Below are 20,753 nucleotides of genomic sequence, written 5' to 3'. Positions count from 1 at the left end.
CAAGTCATTTAACTCTTTTGGCCTTAGTTTTCTCATCTGTAAAATAAGCTTATAAAAATGAAAAGAATTCCAGAATCTTTGCCAAGAAAATCCCAAATGGGGTCACAAGAGTCAAAAAAACAACTGAAAAATGACAATTCTTAAAAAAAAGATTTTAGAACCAAATTGTGTCCTCTGGTATATTATGAAAATATTAGGAGACCCTCTTTATGACACTCTGGAAGTCAGTGACAATGATTATTTTATCAGAAGAAAGTGCAAATTTTCTTACCAATTCAAAAGAGATTTGCTTCATATTGAAATTATAGTATTTCTATAGAGAATATTCATCTGAGAAATCTAGTCCCTAAAATATTACACATAAAGCAAGTTGAGATTAATTAAATGCACCCTTTGACATTCTGAGATAAAGATATGCCCATGAACAAAAACTGTTTAAATAGTTTTATGGTCAATTTTATTTAACTAACGCTGTACTTACTCTTACCCATTTTGATCATGAAATATGACACGTAGGGTAAAATGACCACATAACCACTGTCTTCTGATTTTACTATTATCTTTTCTGTACATATGCAATTGAGCGCATGTCTTCTAAAAATACAATGCATCTTTTGGATTCTTTTTTTATTTTTAAGGTGATAACCCTTATGCCATAGACAGTATGGTGGCATAGTGGACAAATAGCTGGCTTTGGCACTAGCAAGACCTGGGCATGTTATCTCCATACTATGTATTTTCTATAAGAAAATATTCAGTCCTAAAACATTTCAATAATCTTTCCATATTACCATTATTCTTATAAAATTGAATCATGGGACTAGATGTGGTGGCACTGTAATCTCCCATTACTGGGGAGCCTAAAGTTGGTGGATGGCTTGAGTTTGGGAGTTCTGAGCAGCAATAGGAATAAAACCATATGTCCAGTATCAATATGTTGAGTACGTGGGAGCACAAGGCTACCAAAATGCTTAAGATTAAGAAGAGATGACTCAGCCCAGGTTAGATGTCATGCAGATTAAAACTCTCTAGGTGATCAGCAGAGGGGTCAGGCCTGTGAGTGACTATTTTGTTTTTAACCTGGGCAAGATAGCAAAATCTAATCACCAAAAAAGATTACGAGGATAAGAATCTTGAAGAATTGTGATTTTGTTTATAATTTTTCATTTTGATTAGAAATCTTATCAGTTGGCTATATGATTCCTTGAAGGCCTTGTTCTTCAGTCTCTATTAATATGGAGGACTGGTGATGAGTCATAGATGGTAAAAGGTGAATTATATATTTAATGAATGCTTTTTTGCCCAATACTTCAGAAAATTGAAAGCATGGTTTGTCACATAAGATATGTAAGAACACAGAAGGACACAGGGAGAGTTACTCAAGCACAAAAGGAATCCAAATTCATACCCCTCTTTCATAAAGAGATCTCACCTGACAAACTCATTTTCTCTAGCCTAGCTGCAAGAAAAAGCTTGGGAAAAGCAGAAGAATGGGCTAACATAACAAAAACCAGTCCAGAGGTCATATTTTCTCTTTAAAAACAAAACAAAACAAAACAAAACAAAACAACAACAACAAAACTTAAAAAACAGGAGAGAGACTGATTAAATCATCAGAAATATTGTCCATTGCTTCTTCTTGCTGTCCTCACTTTCAATTGTCTTCATTTCCCTATTGTGTTAAAAATTGCTATCTATATGTTAAACTCATTGAATAGTTGAATGATTTTACACTGTACTATTAATTCTTAGAATTCAATTCAGAAATGTTCTCTTTACTTATTTAAATTTACAAAAGAGTTTTTTTTTTTGAAATCCCAACACCTAATCATGGAAAATAGATTGATAAGGAGATGTTAAAATAAAATAAATAAAATATAAATGTGGCGATGACAAGTAGCTTTTTTAGGAAGTACAAATGAATTCCTTTAGTGAGTCTAAAGGGAGCTATTTCATTGAATGAATAGTAAATGGCAATGCTTTCTTATTTTAAAAGATCGTTGTTTGAGAAACAGAGGGAATATTAGCGAGACCCAGTAGTCAAGGAAAAACCTGTCCCACAAAAGGGAATTGCTCATTAAGAGATGGCATTTCTTTTCCTTACTTCTCACCCCTCCCTTTGGCCATAATATCTACCAAAGGGTCAGTTGCAAGAAATGTTGTGGAGATAGAAATGGCAAGATTTGGCAACTAAGATTTATTAAATGAGAGAAAATGAAGAGTGAAGAAAGTGCCAAAGTTACCAACTTAGGAAAACTTAAGAATGACCACCTCTGCCACAGTCTACTCACCAATCACCTTGCTGCCCAAACCAGAGACTAGGCCCTGGAGGAACTCTTGCCCTGGGACCCAATTTCCCTGATCCAGATCATTGGATGTTTTTCCAAAATTATTATTTCAGAAAAGCCTAAGCCATGTTACTTTCCTCTCCCACAGCTTCTTCCCCAACTACCTCATTGTGCCACAATTACTCCAGTTCTGGATCCATGAACTTTCATCATTTCATAATGATCAAGTAAGTTCTTCAGGATGGAATGTGTTTTTGGATTTGTATCTCTATTACTTAGCATGATGCATGGAACATAGTAAATACGTAATATATTTTTTTTTCATTCATTCAAATTTAGAAATGAGATGGATTAAGGAGAAATATCACTTCTCTTTTGAACATGCTGCATTTGAGATGTTTCTAAGGAATCCATTTTGCAATGAATAATAAGCAATTAATGATGCAGAATCAGCATTTAGGAGTGAGGATATGTCTTAATATATAATTCTGGAAGTCATCTGCATTGAGATAATAGTTGAACACCAGAGATTTGGTGAGATTACCAAGCAAAAGCATCAAGATAGGGAAAAGAAGATGTCTTAAGAGTAGTTGTATACTGTCCTTAGAGACAATATACAGCAACATTCATAATATGTAGAAAGTAAAAAAATTTAATAGAATAAACCTCAAAAGTGGAGAAGTTATTAAATGATGGCAGCACTGGCAGTGGAAGTGGGGAACCAGGAGTATTATACTACTCACTCCAAGTCAATTTATGTGCAAAAGACAAGAATAGTCACAATTGGTGCTAGAGATAATAAACAAATATGCAATATCACCCAGAGTAGTGATGGTGAACTTTTTAGAGACTGAGTGCCCAAACTGCACCCTTACACTGCAAGCGAGCCACCCCTTTACCCCAGACAGAGGAGGAAGGAAGTCCTCCCATTGGGCTGCTTGGAAGAAGGACTGATGATGTGAAAAAAAATGTCCTTAGGCATGATGGAGAGGGGAAAGGGAGCAGCCCCTCTGGCATGTGTGCCATAGGTTTGACAACAGGGACCTAGAGGAATCCAGGTCTCAATGAGTGCAAATAGATGGAAGGACTGTGGGAAAAAAAGGACAAAAATTAAGGCAAATATATTCATTATTACATGGGAATTGCAAAGGGTAGAAGGTAAAGAGTAGGCAGAGTTGAAATGAAACATGGTTGGACCAAGGTTGAGGAGGACAGGGATGAAATAACTGAGATACTGAATTTAAGTGACTTGTCCAGCATCATAAATTGAAGGTCAGATTTGAACTCAGGTCTTCCTGACTCCAGAGTCAATACTCTATCTACCATGTTATCAAACTGCTTCAATACTAAAAATCATTTTTGTTGAGTTTGTGTTTTTTTTAATTTAAACTTTTTTAAAATTTCAAATTCTGGGGGCAGCTGGGTAGCTCAGTGGAATGAGAGTCAGGCCTAGAGACAGGAGGCCCTAGGTTCAAATCTGGCCTCAGCCACTTCTCAGCTGTGTGACCCTGGGCAAGTCACTTGACCCTCATTGGCTACCCTTACCACTCTTCTGCCTTGGAGCCAATACACAGACGGAAGGTAAGGATTTAAAAAAATTTTTTTTCAGATTCTCTCTCTCATTCCTGTTCCTCTCAACCCACTGAAAAGACAAGAAATACAAAACCATTATACATATGAAATCATATAAAAATATTTCCACGTGTTAAAAAAAAGAAATGAAATAAAGTGAAAGAAAATTTGCTTCACTCCATTCAGAGTTCTTCAGTTATATCTCTGAAGTATATGGAATTTTTCCTAGAGAATCCTTTGGAATTAACATTGAACAAAGTAGCTAAGTCTTTCAGAGTTAATTATCATCAATATTATCAGCAATAGCAACATTGCTATTGCTATGTACAATGTTCTTATTGTGTTTGTTTCACTTTTTTTGGTTACACAATTACCATTTGTCCTTTAGTAATGAGTTTGTCTTATACAAAGTGAACTAGAAGTAACCCCAAACCTTCAGATTCAACAGACTCTGAACAGAATTCAGAGTTAATTCAACAGAATTCAACTTTGATTCAAACAGAGTTGATGAACAAACTTTTTAGGAAATGTCCACTGTACTATTTCACTCAGCATTTTAATTTCCAGGGTAGTAGCTTTCTCAGTAATAGTAGTTGTCCCTTTCTCACACTTGTATCTGCCAAAACTGGTCACCTTCTTGTTGGGAATATCAAATGAGTGAAGACAATCCAACTTGAGATCTAAGTTGCTCCCAGATCCCAACTCATTAAAGATCCCACTTGAGATGACCTCAATTAATAGCATTTTGGCTTCTTCCTTCTCCATGCCTGGTTTAAATTTGTCTTCAAATATAGCCATTGCTGCCCAAAAGTCAGAACCCAAAGGCAATTTATCAGTAGATCCATGAGAGAAAATGCTGTAAGGTGAGGTTCAATAACATCTACGCTTCTCAAAACCAACACTATCTAAAAAACATCTGTTAAGCATTCGTTTAGCAGTAATAACTCTGGGTTGGCATCCCATAGAAAAGGAACGGAGTTCCAAGTCAGGAGAGATGGGCTAGTTGAGTTGTCTTCTCAGCGCCTGCTGCAGTCCCAGAATCACAACAATAGATGTTAGAAGATATGAAATGCATTTTTGAACAGTTCTTGTTGGCAACAACCATTCCTTCTGTTGTTCTTATGTCTGTCCCAAGAACTATGCCACTCCAGCAGTGGTCGTACCTGTTGCCTGAACTTGGAAGGATATCCCTTGTTTGCAAACTCAGCTTCAATGACAGTATTTCTGTAGTAGTTATTGAAAGAGAAACCACATTGGAGCCTGGCATACAGAGACAAGCCAGAGAATACTTCCTGCTCACTTCACTTTGAATCAGCTCTTTTAAATCTTCTTAGGATTTTCTAAAACCATACTCATCATCATTTAAAAAAAACAACAATAACCCTCAGCTTACCCTTGGCTTCAATTAACCCCTTTGACCTTTATACAAATAGCTTCTGGCGATTCATTGTACCAACAACTAGGGTAAAGGCTGAAGAGGGAAGAACAGCTTTCCTTTATTTCTTAAGGGCTAAACCCAGGCATCCATCTTGGGCAGGAAGTGAACTAGCTTTTGCTTCCTGTACGCTGGGAGTGGCTCCAGAAGGGAGGGGCTCTTTACTCCTCTCCTCAAGAGAGTTTAGAATAACCGCAGGGAGGTTGAATAAACCTTTCAGCCAGGCTCTTTCAATCTCTGGCTGATCTAAATTATCTTGTACTAAAGAGGTAGCCTTCCTTGCCTGAATACCCAGATGATACTGGAGCCCTCAGTACAAGCCTCTTGATTAGACATACCATATTTCTTTTTATTCCATAACATATGATAGGATTATGCTACTTTTTAAAATTTTGTTGTAAAATTCCTACAGAGTATAAGCCTGGAGGGACCTTTTTTAAGGATTATTTTTAACAATTTGTCCAAAACCAAAAGCAAGCATCATATGCAAAAGGTATACAATAGAATCTTTCCTAATAAATTTGGATGTAAATTACTGATGCCCATTCTCCTCACTATTATTTGATAAGGTTCTGGAAATGCTAGCAACAGCAATAAAAAAAGAGAAAGAAATTAAAAGTGTAAAAAGAGGTAAAGAATAGATAAAAACTATTTCTATTGGCTGATAATATTATAATATATTTGGAAAATCTAGGGAATTATCAAAGATACTAATTGAAATAATAACTTTAGCAAAGTTAAAAGTTATAGGGGCAGCTGGGTAGCTCAGTGGAGTGAGAGTCAGGCCTAGAGACAGGAGGTCCTAGGTTCAAACCCGGCCTCAGCCACTTCCCAGCTGTGTGACCCTGGGCAAGTCACTTGACCCCCACTGCCCACCCTTACCAATCTTCCACCTATGAGACAATACACCGAAGTTCAAGGGTTTAAAAAAAAAGTTAAAAGTTATAAAATAAATCCTCAAAAATTATCAGCATTTCTATATAATAATAATAAAATACAAAAAGTGGAAATCCCATTCCAAGTGACTTGTTGCTATTCAGTCATTTTTCTGTTATGTACAACTCTTTGTAACCTCATTTTGTGGTTTTATTGGCAAAAATCCTGGAGTGGTTTGCCATTAACTTTTCCAGCCCATTTTACAGATGAGGAAACTGAGAAAAATGGGGATAAAATGTCATTTTTATTATATTATTCTGCCAGATATTTAAATTGTTTATGGAACATTTTGTAATTGAATCTATATAATTTTATGTGTGCTTTGCTACATCAGTCCTCATATATTTTATCTATTTTTATAATTTTTATAATATTTTTATGATAAAAATATTATACATTTTGTAGTTACTTGGAGGGGAGTTAGGCAGCACAATGGAAAGAGTATTGGGCTTGTAATCAAGAAGTCTCATATTCATGAATTCAAATCTGGTCTCAGACTCTTATTAGCTCTATGATGAATAACTATTCCTCAGTAGATAAGTCATCAAAGTTATGAATAAACAGTTCCCAAAAGAATTACTATTTACAGTCACAAGAAAGAATGCTTCAGGTTACTGATAGTAAGAGAAATGCTCATCACAACCCTAATGTGCCACCTTACAACTTACAAATTAGCAAAGATAACACAAACCCCGTCATATTCAGTGTTGGAGGGATTGTAAAAAGATAGCCAAAAAGATAACAATGCATTGTTAATGGATCTGAGATCTGAAGAAATCATTTTGAAAAGCCATTTGTAATTGTGCAAAAAAAAAATGAAAATGTTCATTCTTTTTGAACCAGAGATTTCATTACTGAGCCTATATCCAATGGAAGTCATCAAAAAATAGGAAAATCTGTGTATATTCTAAAATATTTTTAGTGGAATTTTTTGTGATGGCTAAGAATTGTAAACAGTAAATGTCTTTGTGGGGTTTTAGGAGGTGCTTTTTTAAATTTTATTTTCATTGTTGTGCTAAACATACTTCCATATTAGTCATTGTTGTAAGAGCACACTTATACAAAACCCAAACTCCAAAATAAAAACATAAACACACTGATGTGAAAGATAATATGCTTTAATCCACATCCATCTGATACCAACAGTTCTTTCTCTGGAAGTGGCTAGCATTTCCCATCATAAATCTTTTGGAATTTTCCCAGATCATTACATTGATGAAAGTAGCCAAGTTTTCACAGTTGATCATCATGTAAAATTGCTATTATGGTATAAAATGTTCTCCCAGTTCTGTTTATTTCACTCTGCATTGGTTCATATAGATCTTTCCAATGTTTTCTGAAATCATCTTGCTTATCATTTTTTATAGCACAATAGTATTCCATCACCAACATGTACCATAATTTGTTCAGCTGTTCTTCAGTTGATGGTCATTCCCTCAATTTCTAATTCTTTGCCACCACAAAAAGAGTTGCTATAAATATTTTTGTACAAATAGGTCCTTTCCTCTTTTTTATCATCTTTTTGGGATACAGATTCAGTAGTGGTATTACAGGTGTTATGATGATAATAACAGATATTTTGGAGAAGCAGATAAATGTGTCAGGGCCAGTAAACTTTCAAGTCACAGACACTGATTGACAGGCTTCAGTGAGAAAGGAGGGGGTTAGACACTCCTGGATCTCAAACCCCTCCCCCCTAAGCAGTTGAAGTTTCAGTTGGAAAATGGAGACTGACTGAGATACTTCTGGTAAGTTTCTGTTGTGGCTAAACTCGAATGATGTTCCCTTTCTTTAACTTATATTCCCCACAGGTCTGATAAAGGGATAAGTAGAAGCTAGTTATCTAACTGTTGAGGACTGAGATAAATGTTCTTCTTAAAACTAGCAGCTGACAGGATTCAAACTAGATGACCAGACTTGAGCAGTGAATATTTCCCCAAATAATTCTCAGGCACAGATTTTGAAGGTAAAGCTTATATTAAGAAGTAAAAGGAAAACTAGAGGAGGTAATTAGGATAAAGAAAAGGTGACCCTGATCTGTTAGGTTGAAGCTGCCCTTCCCCCCCCCACAGGAGGGGGTGAAGGGCACTTAAATGAACTGAATCTCCTGCTATTAACGAATATTTTTACTCTCTAAATCACTAAATATTTGTTGTATTGAATTTGGTAAAGACCAACCCTATTAAACAAGCTAACCCTTGTGTAGAAACCACGATGGCTTTGCAACAGTGGCCACTCAGGTGAACCCCCCAAGTCAGGAGCAGTAAGCAGTGAGTCTGCTCACCTCAACCCCCACAAAGCAACTGTTTCAACCCTTCTCAACAGCCCCTTCACCCAAAGTTCTCCAGGGGGGGTCCCCTGGAATTGTGGTTGAGGCTGACCCTGTAGTTTTTCAGGGATTCCATACATCCATCTCTTCATAAATTAAAGGGTATGCATTGTTTTATAGTCATTTGGGAATAGTTCCAAATTGCCTTCCAGAATGGTTGCATCAATTTACAATTTCCTCAACAATGCATTAATATTCCAATTTTGCCACATCCTCTCCAACATTTATCACTTTTCTTAACTGTCATATTGATCGGTATCTGATAGGTAGGAGGTGGTACCTCAGCATTGTTTTAATTTGCATTTCTCTAGTCAAGAGTGATTTAGAGTATTTTTTCATATGATTATTGATGACATTTATTTATTCATCTGAAAATTTCTTGTTCCTATCCTTTGACCATTTGTCATCTGGAGAATGGCTTGTATTTTATAAATTTGATAGTTTTCTATAAATCTGAGAAATTAGATCTTTCTCAGAGAAAGGTTATAAATTTTTTTTCCTAGCTTGTTGTTTCCCTTCTAAATCTTGGTTACATTAGGTTTGTTTATGCAAGAGCTTTTTAAATTTAATATAATCAAAATTATTCATATTACAACTTGTAATGTTCTCTATCTCTTGTGTAGCTATAAATTCTTCCTTTCTCCAAAGATTTGACAGGTCAACTATTCTATGTTCCCCTAAGTTACATGTTGTATCACTATTTATACCTAAATGATATGCCAATTTTGACCATATATACATAAATATATGTATAGGGTTTGAGATATTGATCTTGACTTAATTTTTGCCATGCTGTTTTCCAATTTTTTTTGTTAGCAGTTTTTGTTAAAGAGTGAGTTCTTATTCCTGATATTATTTGGAAGGCTTCTAACTTAACCTTACTGCAGAGGATATTGGTTGATGGTTTTAAATAAATACTATTTATTATTTTATGGAAAGATCATTTTATTCCTCTGTTTCCTAGTATTTTTAATAGGAATTGGTGTATTTTGTCAAAGGCTTTTTCTGTATCTATTGAGATAATCATGTGGTTTCTGTTCAATCAGGTCAATTAAGCTGCTAATTTTCTTAATATTAAACAAGCCTTGCCTTCCTGGTATAAATCTCACTAGGTTATAGTGAATAATCCTTTTTTTTTTTTTTTAAACCCTTACCTTCTGTCTTGGAGTCAATACTGTGTTATTGGCTCCAAGGCAGAAGAGTGGTAAGGGTAGGCAATGGTGGTCAAGTGACTTGCCAAGGGTCACACAGCTGGGAAGTGTCTGAGGCCATGAATAATCCTTTTGATTGCAATATCCTTGCTAATATTTTATTTAAGATTTTCGCACCAATGTTAATTAATTTTCTCTAATTTTCCTTCTCTGTTTTTGGTCTTCCTGGATTAGGTATCAACACCATATTTGTGTTATAAAAAGAATTTAGTAGGACTCCTTGTTTGCTTATTTTACGAAATAGTTTGCATATTATTGGGATAAAACGTTCTTTAAATATTTGATAGGATTTATTGTAAATCTATCTGTCCCTGAGGATTTTTTCTTATGGAGTTCATGGATGGCTTGTTCAATTTCTTTTTCTGAGATGGGATTATTTATGGATCCTAATTCCTCTTTTGTTAATCTTGTCAATTTATATTTTTGTAAAGATTCATCCATTTCACCTAGATCTAGGGTCATATAATTGGGCAAAGTAGCTCCTAATGATTGTTTTATTTTTCTCTTCATTAAATGTGAAATGACTCTTTTCATCTTTGATACTAGTAATTTGATTCTCTTTTTCATTTTTTAAATAAAATTAACCAATGTTTTTTCTACTTAATCTGTTTTTTTCACAGAACCAGCTCTTATTTATGAATTAAATAGTTCTCTTTCAATTTTATTGATTTCTCCTTTGTTTTTTAGGATTTCCAATTTAGTCTTTAATTGGGGACTTTAATTTGTTATTTCTCTAATTTTTTTTTTTGTATTCCCAATTCATACAATTGATTTGCTTTTCCTCTATTTTATTGGTTTAAGTCTTCAGGGATATATATTTCCCCTTCAGTATTGCTTTGGCTGTATTCCATAAATTTTGATATGTTGTCTCTTCGTTGAGACATTCATTGAAGAGAAATCAGTGATTGTTCCTATGATTTGTTCTTTGACCCACTTGTTTTGAAGAATTAAGTTATTTAGTTTCCAGTTAATTTTTAATTTGCTTTGCAGGAATCCTTATTGATTATAATTTTATTGCATCATGATCTTAAAAAGCTATATTTATTATTTCTGCTTTTCTGCATTTGGTTGTGAAGATTTTTATGCCCTAGAACATGGTCAATTTTTGTACATGTACCATGTCCTGCTGAAAATAAAGTATATTCTTTTTTATCCATATTCAATTTTCTCCAGATATCAAATAAGTCTAACTTTTCTAAAATGTTATTCACTTCCTTTACTTCTTTCTTACTCATTTTTTTTGGTTAAATTTATCTAGTTATTGAAGTCCCCCACTATTATAGCTTTAGTATCTATTTCCTCCTTAAGCTCCTTTAGTTTTTCCTTTAAAAATCTGGATGTCATACCATTTGGTGCATATCTATTAAGTACTAATATTACTTCATTGTCTATGCAACCTTTTATCAAGGTTATAATTACCTTCCTTATCTCTTTTAATCATATCTATTTTTTCTTTAGCTTTGACTGAGATCATGATTGCTAACCCTGCTTTTTTGCCTCATTTGAAGCCCAGTAGATTCTCCTCCAGCCCTTTACATTTATTCTGTGTGTGTCTGCCTGCCTCAAATGTATTTCTTGTAAACAACATCTGGTTTTTAATCCACACTTTGCTATCTGCTTCCATTTTATGGGTGAGTTCATTCCATTTACATTCACAGTTATGATTACCATCTGTGTATTCCCTTCCATCTTGTTTTCCTCTTTTAATCTTTTTCTCTCTCCTTTTACTCCTTCCCTCCACACCAGTGTTTTGCTTTTAATCACTCCCCTCATTCTTCCTCCCTTAAATTATTCCCCTTTCCACCACCCCCTTTCTTATTTTCCTCCTACTTCCATATAGGGTAAGATAGAATTCTGTACCCCAGTGTATCTGGTCTTCCCTCTCTGAGTCAATTCTAATGAGAATAATGTTTAACTTAGTTTAATTTAATTAAATAATCACCTATTATCCATACTCATCCTCCCTTCCACTGTAATAATTCCCCCCATGCACAAGTACACACCTCTTTATGTAATATAATTGACCCTATTTTACTTATCTCTTCTCATTTTTCTTAGTGCAATCCTTTTTCACTCCAAGATTTTTAAAGTGTATCATCATAAACAGCTTTCTACCACACTCACTGTCTATGTATACTTCTTCTAAGTACTATGGTGATAATAACAATTTTTAAAAAATACTTACCTTCCATCTTAGAAGGCAGAAAAGCAGTAAGGGCTAGGCAATGGGGGTTAAGTGACTTGCCCTAGGTCACACATGTGTAAATGGAATTAGCTCACCCCCCATTCATAGTTAAAACTCTAGTCACCAGAGATAATGTCATCCCCACCTCCCTTAGTGGGGAGGGGAGATGAGTTACCAACATGTGGCAATAAGTAACAAATCAAGAACAAGGGACTGCCCTTTGGGCAGTCCAAAACAATGTTGAGGCTGCCATTTGTCCACTTAAATTAGAGGTGGACCTCCAGGAAGTGATGAAAAGATGCTATCCTTCAAATATGATGGTAACTTCCTGTTGAGGCGGTAGGCTCTTTGAACTTGGTGCTGAAGGATCTCTGCTGAGACCTCAGGCAGCTTCCCCTCTGAATTGTCACGTGGGTAAGTTAGGCTGGCTCCCTCTAGCCTACCTTGGTGTTTCTAGAGTCTTTACCTCAAAAAGGCTTTTTTGCCTCTCTAATTGCTAAGGCCTTGTGACTGGTAGCCTAGTTAAATTAGTCTTTTAACCCTCTCTTGGTCCAGACCTCTACCGGTCCGGGCCAGCCTCTCTATTTCCCTACCTTCTGAAATTGTAAATAAACTACCATAAAACCCATCCTGACTTGGGTCTATTTTAATTATAGAATCAATCTGAATTTGATTGATTCCCGGCAACCACACCTTAAAATAAATATCTATATCTATGTCTATATCTATATAATATCTAAGTTTTCCCTCTTACACACAGCTAGGAAGTGTCTGAGGCAAGATTTGAACCTAGGACCTCCCATCTCTAGGCCTGGCTTTCAATCCACTGAGCTACCCAGTTGTCCCCAGGATAAGAATTTTTAAGAGTTACAGATATTATCTTTCCATATAGGAATATAAACAATTTGACTTTATTGAAGTCCTTACATTTTTTTCTCATTCTTATTTACCTTTTTATGCTTCTCTTGAATTTTGTATTTGGACATCTGATTTTCTGTTTAAGTCTGGTCTTTTCTTCTATTTTATTAAATGGCCATGCTTTCCCCTGAAACAATATAGTCAGTTTTGATGAATAGGTGATTCTTAGTTGTAAACCCACTTCCCTTACCTTCCAGAATATCATATTCCAAGCTTCTGGTTTTTTAGTGTGGAAGCTGAGAGATCCTATGTAATTCTTACTGGGGGTCCATGATATTTAAATTTTGCAGTATTTCTCCTTGGCTTGGGAGTTCTTGAACTTGGATATAACATTTCTGGGAGCTGTTATTTGAGAATTTATTGCACGAGGTGATCTGTGGGTTTTTTAAATTTCTATTTTACTCTTTTGTTCAAAATTATCAGGGCAGTTTTTTTTATTATTTCTTATAATATGATGTCTAGGTTTTTTAAATCATGATTTTCAGGTAGTCAAATAATTCTTAAATTATCTGTCCTGCATCTATTTTCCTCAAAAGGATCCTGAAGTTAGGCTATGCCCAGGCTAAGAACCTGGCACAATGGGGTGGGGTTGGGGTGGATGAGTATTGGTCAACCAGCACTCCTCCTTGCAGTTTGGCTTCTGGTTCCCCCCTTATCCAGTGAAAATTGACTCTCTCTGCCACCTTTCAGATTATATTCAGTGGGAGAGTCTCCTACTCCATTTTGCTGTTGTTTTTTGACTCTGCCTTTATCACTGGTTACTTTAAAGATAGTAGTTTCATTGGAATGACCAGGTCAGAAACAAGGCTGAAAAGGACTTATAAGAGAGAGAGTGAGAGAAAGTGAAGACATTGAGTATAGATAGCTTTTTTCAAGAGATTTAGCTATGAGTTTTTAAAAAAGAAGTATGTTGTTTTTTTAAATCTTCCAATTAATCCATCAGTAAGCACCTACTGTGCTCCAAGTACTGTGCTAAGTGTTGGGAATACAAAGAAATGGAACATATAAATCTCTTCTTACAATCTAATTAGACAAACAATCTGAAAACAACTACGTATAAACAATTTATATACAGGACAAATTGCAGATAAGCATAGAGGGAAGGCACTAGTGTTCAGTGCCTTGGGAAAAGCTTCCCAAAGAAGATGAGGTTATAGCTGGAACTTAAAGCAAATCAGGGAAATCAGGAGGTATTCATGAGGTTGGGAAAGTTTTCCAGGTATGAGAAACAGGCATGGATTTAGGATATGGAGCATCTTGTGCAAAGAACAAGAAGGAATCCCAAGATGTAGAGCACTTGGTAAAGAGTAAGGTGAAAGGGATAGATTGTGAAGGACTTTGAATGCCAAACTTAGGGTTTTATATTTTGTCTCAGAGGTCATAGGAAGTCACTAGAGCTTACTGAATGGGGCTAAGGGGAAAGGGAGAAGGGATGACATGATCAGATCTTTGCTTCAGGAAGCTTAGTTTGATTAATTTGACAGCTAAATGGCTAAGTAGAGGATGGACTGGAGTGGGGAGAGACTTGAGTCAGGGAGACTAACTAATGGGCTATTGCAGTTGTATAGGGGTGGGATAATGAGGGTTTGTACTAGAATAGTAGCAGTGTCAGCTAATGACACACCATCCATCACACAAAGTTCATCACCTCTCAACTTAGAGGAAATGTGCTCTATCACCTGTCACTTGGATCCCATGTTGACTATTGCATTTGATCTGATTTATGTTGTTCTTTAGCATTGTCTCAACTTACATTGTTATAGTCATTGTATTGTTCTCCTTGTTCTGCTTTCTTCACTCTTTCTTCATGCAAGCCTTCTCATATTTTTTCTGAATTCCTCATATACATCACTCCTTATAATATTTCAGTGCATTCATATGCCACATAATGCCACAATTCATTTTCCATTTGACATTTATGTATATTTTTTCTGGTTTTCAGCTATGTCCAAAGCATTTGGATTAATACCTAGATAGTCTTAGGGTAATATGGAATATTTCTTTTTATAATTGACTTCCCTGAGATGTGCCCAGTAGTAAAAATATTGATGATAAGGTTTGTACCCTTTGACCACTAAACTTTAAAGTAATGACTCATTCTTATAGATTTGTGACAATTCCCTGTATATTTTAGCTTGAGACTTTTATTAGAGATATAAAATCAAAGTTTTTTTCTCACGGTTTCTCTTCTTATTCTAATTGTATTGATTTTTATTTGTGCAGATGCCACAATTTCAAATGATAAAATTATATATTTTATCACCATAAATCAGCTCTACTTCTTGTCTTGAATTCTTCCCCAAATCACAGCTGAATTAGTTGAGACCTTTCAATTTTAGATAACTCTTATTAAAAAAGAAGTCCATTCACTGCGTATTTGTGTTATGTTGGATTTATCAAAAACTGAGTTACTATGTTATTTTGGTTCTATGTCTTGTTTATACAATCTATTCAAGTACAAAATTGGGCTCTTTGGTGGCATTTTACTTCTTAGTCCTCTTGAGTCATAGTTTATCATTGCATTGATAAGAGTTTTAATGACTTTCACAGTTGCCTTTCTCTATGATCCTCCACCCTCTACTATATAAATTATTTCTTAGTTCAGCCTACTTTACTCTACATTAGTTCATAGACGTCTTCCCAGTTTATTTTGGAATTGTCAATGTTGTCATTTCTTATGGCCTATAATATTCCAACTGTTTTGATTTTCAAGATGACTTTTTTGTGCTAGTTTTGGGTTTATCAATTTGTCAATTTCCCATTTTGAAAACTATATGCTCATTTTACCAATTATCTTTTTCCACTTTTTAAATTTTCTTTTCTGAAATAGACATTTTCTTCTGAAGAGTGTTTTTATAGCATTTCATAAATTTGGTCTTATTATTCTCTTTAACATTTTTTGTTTCCATGTATAAAATATTGCTTTGTAATCCCCCAAAATTCACATGGACTAGGTCCAGTCCTGAGGGCTTGCCCCAATCTGTTCCAGGAAAAATTTCTAATATACTTAGGTTATAACTCTTAGGTAGATTTCCCCAAAGGTCAGTAAAAGAGATACCCAGCTCCTACAAAATCACTCAAAATACTAAGTGGATAGATATAGGTTGCAGGGAAAATTTTATGCCATTCCATAGGACATGCAAAGGCCAAATAGAAAACCAAAGTTCCTATAAACAGTTATATAAAGCACATAAAGTACTCAAACAGTTCATTAACTTCCCCAGGAACATAGGTTCCCTAACTCAAGTCCCTGAATTTGTTTTTGCAAAATATTTTGATGGCTATTTTTGTCAATTTCCCTTGTAATCCACTATACTTGATTTTATGTATTTAAAAACATTATTCTCAAAAGCAAATTGCAGGTTTCACCAGAGAATTACAGGGCTCCATGATACAAAACAGAATGGCCCTGCTCTAGGGGGAGTCACAACTTCTTTGTTGTGTTCTTCCAATACAAGATAAGCTCCTTAAAGCCACAAATTGTTTTGCTTTTGTCTTTATACCTAAAGTATCAAATACACTGCACAATCAGTGCTTAATAAATGTCTGTTGAGTAGAAATGAAAAATCAGAGATGAGTCTGAGGGTAATTTGAAGGATTTCAATAGAACTAGCAAAGTAACAAGAAGGGATAGGGTTAGAGAAAAAGATGAGGAAGCCCATTTGAGATATGTTGAATTTGAGATGTTGAAGAAATATGTTCAATAAGCCATTAGTTGGAAATTTAAGACTGGACTTCTGGAGCTAGGTATGAATTTGGGAGCCATGCATAAAGAAGCTTACTAAACCAACAGAGAGAATAGATGTGATCATCAACAGAGATAGTATAGATAAAGAGAAGACTGAGACCTAGGACTGAGGCAAGTGCTTATCCATCTATAGGGGAGGGAGTGATGGATGATTCTCTAATTTAAAAAAAAATAGCCTGAGAAAAAACATGAGTGAGCCTGAAGGAAAACCAAGAGAGTCTAGTGTCATGGGAGCCAAGAGAAAAGAAAGGAGATAGAAAGGTAAGGTGTTTGACAGCATCAGAAAAATTGAGGAATTTGAGGACTGAGAAAAAAAACACATCACAAATGGCCATTAATATATCTTTGGTAACCTTTTACATGGCAGTTTCAATCAAGAGGTGGAATTGGGAAGCAGATTGAAATGGGTTAAGAAGTGAATAAAGAGGAATTGCATCCAGCAATGATTATAGAAAATAAGAATTTAGCAATTCTTAGAAGGAGAGATAAAGGGTAGTAGTTTGAGAAATAGTAGGGTCAAGCAAGAGTTTTGTATTATTTTAAACATAGAAGAAATATTTATGGACATTAGGGAAGGAACTTGTAGATATAAGGTGAGATTTAAAATGAAAGTGTGAGTAAAAGAGACATAATCACTTACCTATCAAAGAAAAGAGGGGAAAACAGGAAGGGCAAGAGCAAGAAGGGAGAGAGAATTATATTTACTTGTATTAGATATCAATCATTGTTTTAATTCTGTAATTTAATTATGTTTCATTAAGACAGGATTGCATTTTATATTTTTCCCCATCATTCAGGGAACTTCACACAAAGAAGATATCAATACAATTATTATTGTTGTTAATTCATTCAGACAGAATTTAACCCAGACAAAGTCAGAACCTCTCATCATGCCAGTGGGAATCTGGACTAGAAGGAGATAGTACAGTGGATTTCCCAAAAGCACCTCTCAAAAGCTAATGGTTGAGCAGCCAGTATAGTAAACTTCAACCTAGGAATCAAACCTTCCCGAAAGATTTTAAGTGATACTACAGAATACTCTTGCTACGGGAAATTGGACTACTATATCTTTCCTATCACCTACTTGTTGATTTTCTTTTAAGAAAATTCTCTCTAGCTACTTCATATCTAGTATGCTTTTTTTTTTAAACCCTTGTACTTTCGGTATATTGTCTCATAGGTGAAAGAGTGGTAAGGGTGGGCAATGGGGGTCAAGTGACCTGCCCAGGGTCACACAGCTGGGAAGTGGCTGAGGCCGGGTTTGAACCTAGGACCTCCTGTCTCTAGGCCTGACTCTCACTCCACTGAGCTACCCAGCTGCCCTTCTAGTATGCTTTTAAGAAGATAATAAGCCAGTCAGTTGGAGTGTCTAATGAAGTCTCAGGTTCCTGGGTGAGGGATCAAGCCAATACAGCTATGATCCTTTGAGATGTAACCCTAGAGACAATATAACCTAAGATCCTCTGAAAGGTATCCCTCTTGGCACTTCAAGGTGCCTTGTGAATTCAAAATAAAGATACCAGTGATGTCTGCCACTAGGATGATCTCAGTCTTCTACAAGCACTGTTCTCATTTTATGATGATTATATTACCTTTCCTGTGAAATCCCTCTAGGTGTCCCAATAATGATGTCCTCTGTGCATTGTTGGCAAGTTACCAAAGCTTATGCGCAATCACAGAAGTTATTTGGAAAATCCAAGAAGTTGCCAGTCTCAAAGTAGCACACTTTTAATAATGTCTCTAATGGAAGTATATGTAATCATTTATAGTTTTTATGGCATTGTTATCTTGAAAAAAGAAATCTTTTCAGTCAACTAGTCAAAAATAAAAATATCCAGAGTATCTACAAACTTTAATTACCTTCAGTGTAGCTGTTTTATTTTCTGCATCTTTCATACTAAATGTAAGTAGTATCCCCACATATATTCTCCTAGAAATATAATTGAGAAGCTTACCAAATTCCATCTCAAACTAAAATAAGATGAACTAGTCAGTTTTTGTGGTTGATGTTGCATTCATTATGTGAAGATCTTTGTCTCCTAGACTAGCATTATTCAAAATATTGATTTATATTTATAGGGCAGTGCCCACTCTGGGCTATTTTCCCAATTTACATTTGAAGCTTTGGTTCATAGCAGGCAGTTACTACTCCCACACTCCAAATTGTAATATGTGAATTGAGGTTCCAAATGTTATGGAAAAATAATAACCTTTCCAGGTGTGCTTCCCAATCACAATCAACCAGTAGATACAATTAGGGTTTAACAAAGATATTTGTTAAGATGGCATAGTAAGAACAATATCTATGAAAACCTTACATCCCAGAAACTATCCTGCTAATATTCTTAACTTCTTTAGTAAAAATGGGCACAAACTGATGAGTTATGCATGCTATTTCTTTCTCCAAAACTTCAAAGACTTTTTCTTCTTGTAGAGTCATCTAACATTTTCTGAGACCCATAGCATTACTGCTGATGGGGGATGCAGAGTGTTTAATACTAGGCTTTGCTCTTTCTTGTAGCTTGAATTTATATTGTCAGGACTATCTCTCTTTTAGAGTCAATAGTCAATTCTTTGCTACCCAAAATCTTACTTCTTGAAGCTAATACTGGCCTTGGGTAATTTCCGTGTCTGCTGGAGGATGTTTCTACTCTTTCAATGGTACCTTGAATTCTCTCAACTGACCGTAAATTCTGAATGAGATATATCCTTCTCAAAGAGTAACTCTTGCAACTACATCATAACTACCTCATAACTGATGTGAGGGAAGAAACAAAATCTCCTCCTTCCCTCTCCTACTGTCTCTCTTTGGGCCTCTGAAACAACAGTTTGAGTTGATAAAGTTACAAAGTGCAGATTGGATCTGCTTAATTATTTTCCAGGGTTTTTTTTGTGCTGATTATTCAATCAACCTTGCAGTTGAGAGCTTGATTCATGGGAGAAATTCATCTCCTCACACCCCTTTGGTTTTTTGGTTTACCCTTACCCATTATGAGGGTCATGCACACTATGCTCTGTGTAGAACTCTCTCTCACTATGACAAAATTCAGAGCTCTGACAAATTAAATCTGAATGGATGAAAATACTGGGGGAGGGGAAATGACCTTAAAAAGAGATCTGAAAGTTTATTGCTTCCTAATTATTTTCAGCTTTTCCCCTCAAGATAGTAAACAAGCCTATTGGGATTGGTAAAAAGGATTTTTGACTACTCTGCTTGTAACTGGCCATTTGTTTATTGTATTTGCTGATTTCTTTAAGGTTTAAATTTTTTTAAGTTTATCTGTATTAATTTAATTAATATCTATTCTAATATAAGATTCTTTATCTGTACCATTTCCCTATGATTTTACTGAACAACATATCATTGTAAAAACCCATAAGTCTTATGTATCCTGGATTTGTCATCTTAACTATCGGGGTCACATGTTGCCTTAACTATTTTTATTCTATCTTGACAATTGTATACAACTTTTGAAGAATATGATGATTTAAAAATCTAAAATTTAATTTAATGAGAGGTCTTTAAAATTGATTTTAGGATTTTATAGTACCTTCTGAATGGATGATAGGTTTTATAATATACATATATATGCATATTATAAAGAAAGGAGGTAGAAAACCAAACAGTAGTTCCTACCCAAACTTTTTATATATTACACAGGAAGCCAAAATGAGCTCCTATATGCTTGATATTTTAAATCTTTATTTTAATTTACTTTCCCATCAGAAGGATCTAAAATTCTTGGTGATGTTTTAGACCCAAATAGAGTTTCATCAGCAATTGCCAAGGTTGAAAGATTTGCTATCCCTGTAGAATTTCTGAGAAGTATAGATTTTTTAAATATCACACAGCAAGTGGCTATCTATAAACTCATGTAAATCCTATATAATAATGGGTTTGTTTGCTATTGTCAATAACTGGGCTATTGTGAATTTTGGGATTTTGGTACTTTATTTGAATGTACATTATCTACTATATTATTATTTTTATAAATCTGTTATTCTGTAAAAATAATTTGCATTCACAGTAGTTCATGGCCAAGTTTAAAAAGGAAATTGGATCTCATTTTTTAGGTAAGAAACCTTTCGCTGATTCTAAGCTATATATATATATATATATATATATATATA

General features: G+C 35.0%; 1 pseudogene; it reads right to left on the bottom strand.

Annotated features, from left to right (window-relative positions):
- Positions 1-4,343: 4,343 nt before the first annotated feature.
- Positions 4,344-20,753, bottom strand: part of LOC123241699 — a 19,798-nt pseudogene continuing 3,388 nt past the window's right edge.

The sequence above is a fragment of the Gracilinanus agilis genome, chromosome 3 (assembly GCF_016433145.1).
Source record: "Gracilinanus agilis isolate LMUSP501 chromosome 3, AgileGrace, whole genome shotgun sequence".
NCBI lineage: Eukaryota > Metazoa > Chordata > Mammalia > Didelphimorphia > Didelphidae > Gracilinanus > Gracilinanus agilis.
The sequence above is the reverse complement of the archived record's forward strand: the minus strand, read 5'-3'. Positions and strand labels throughout refer to the sequence as shown.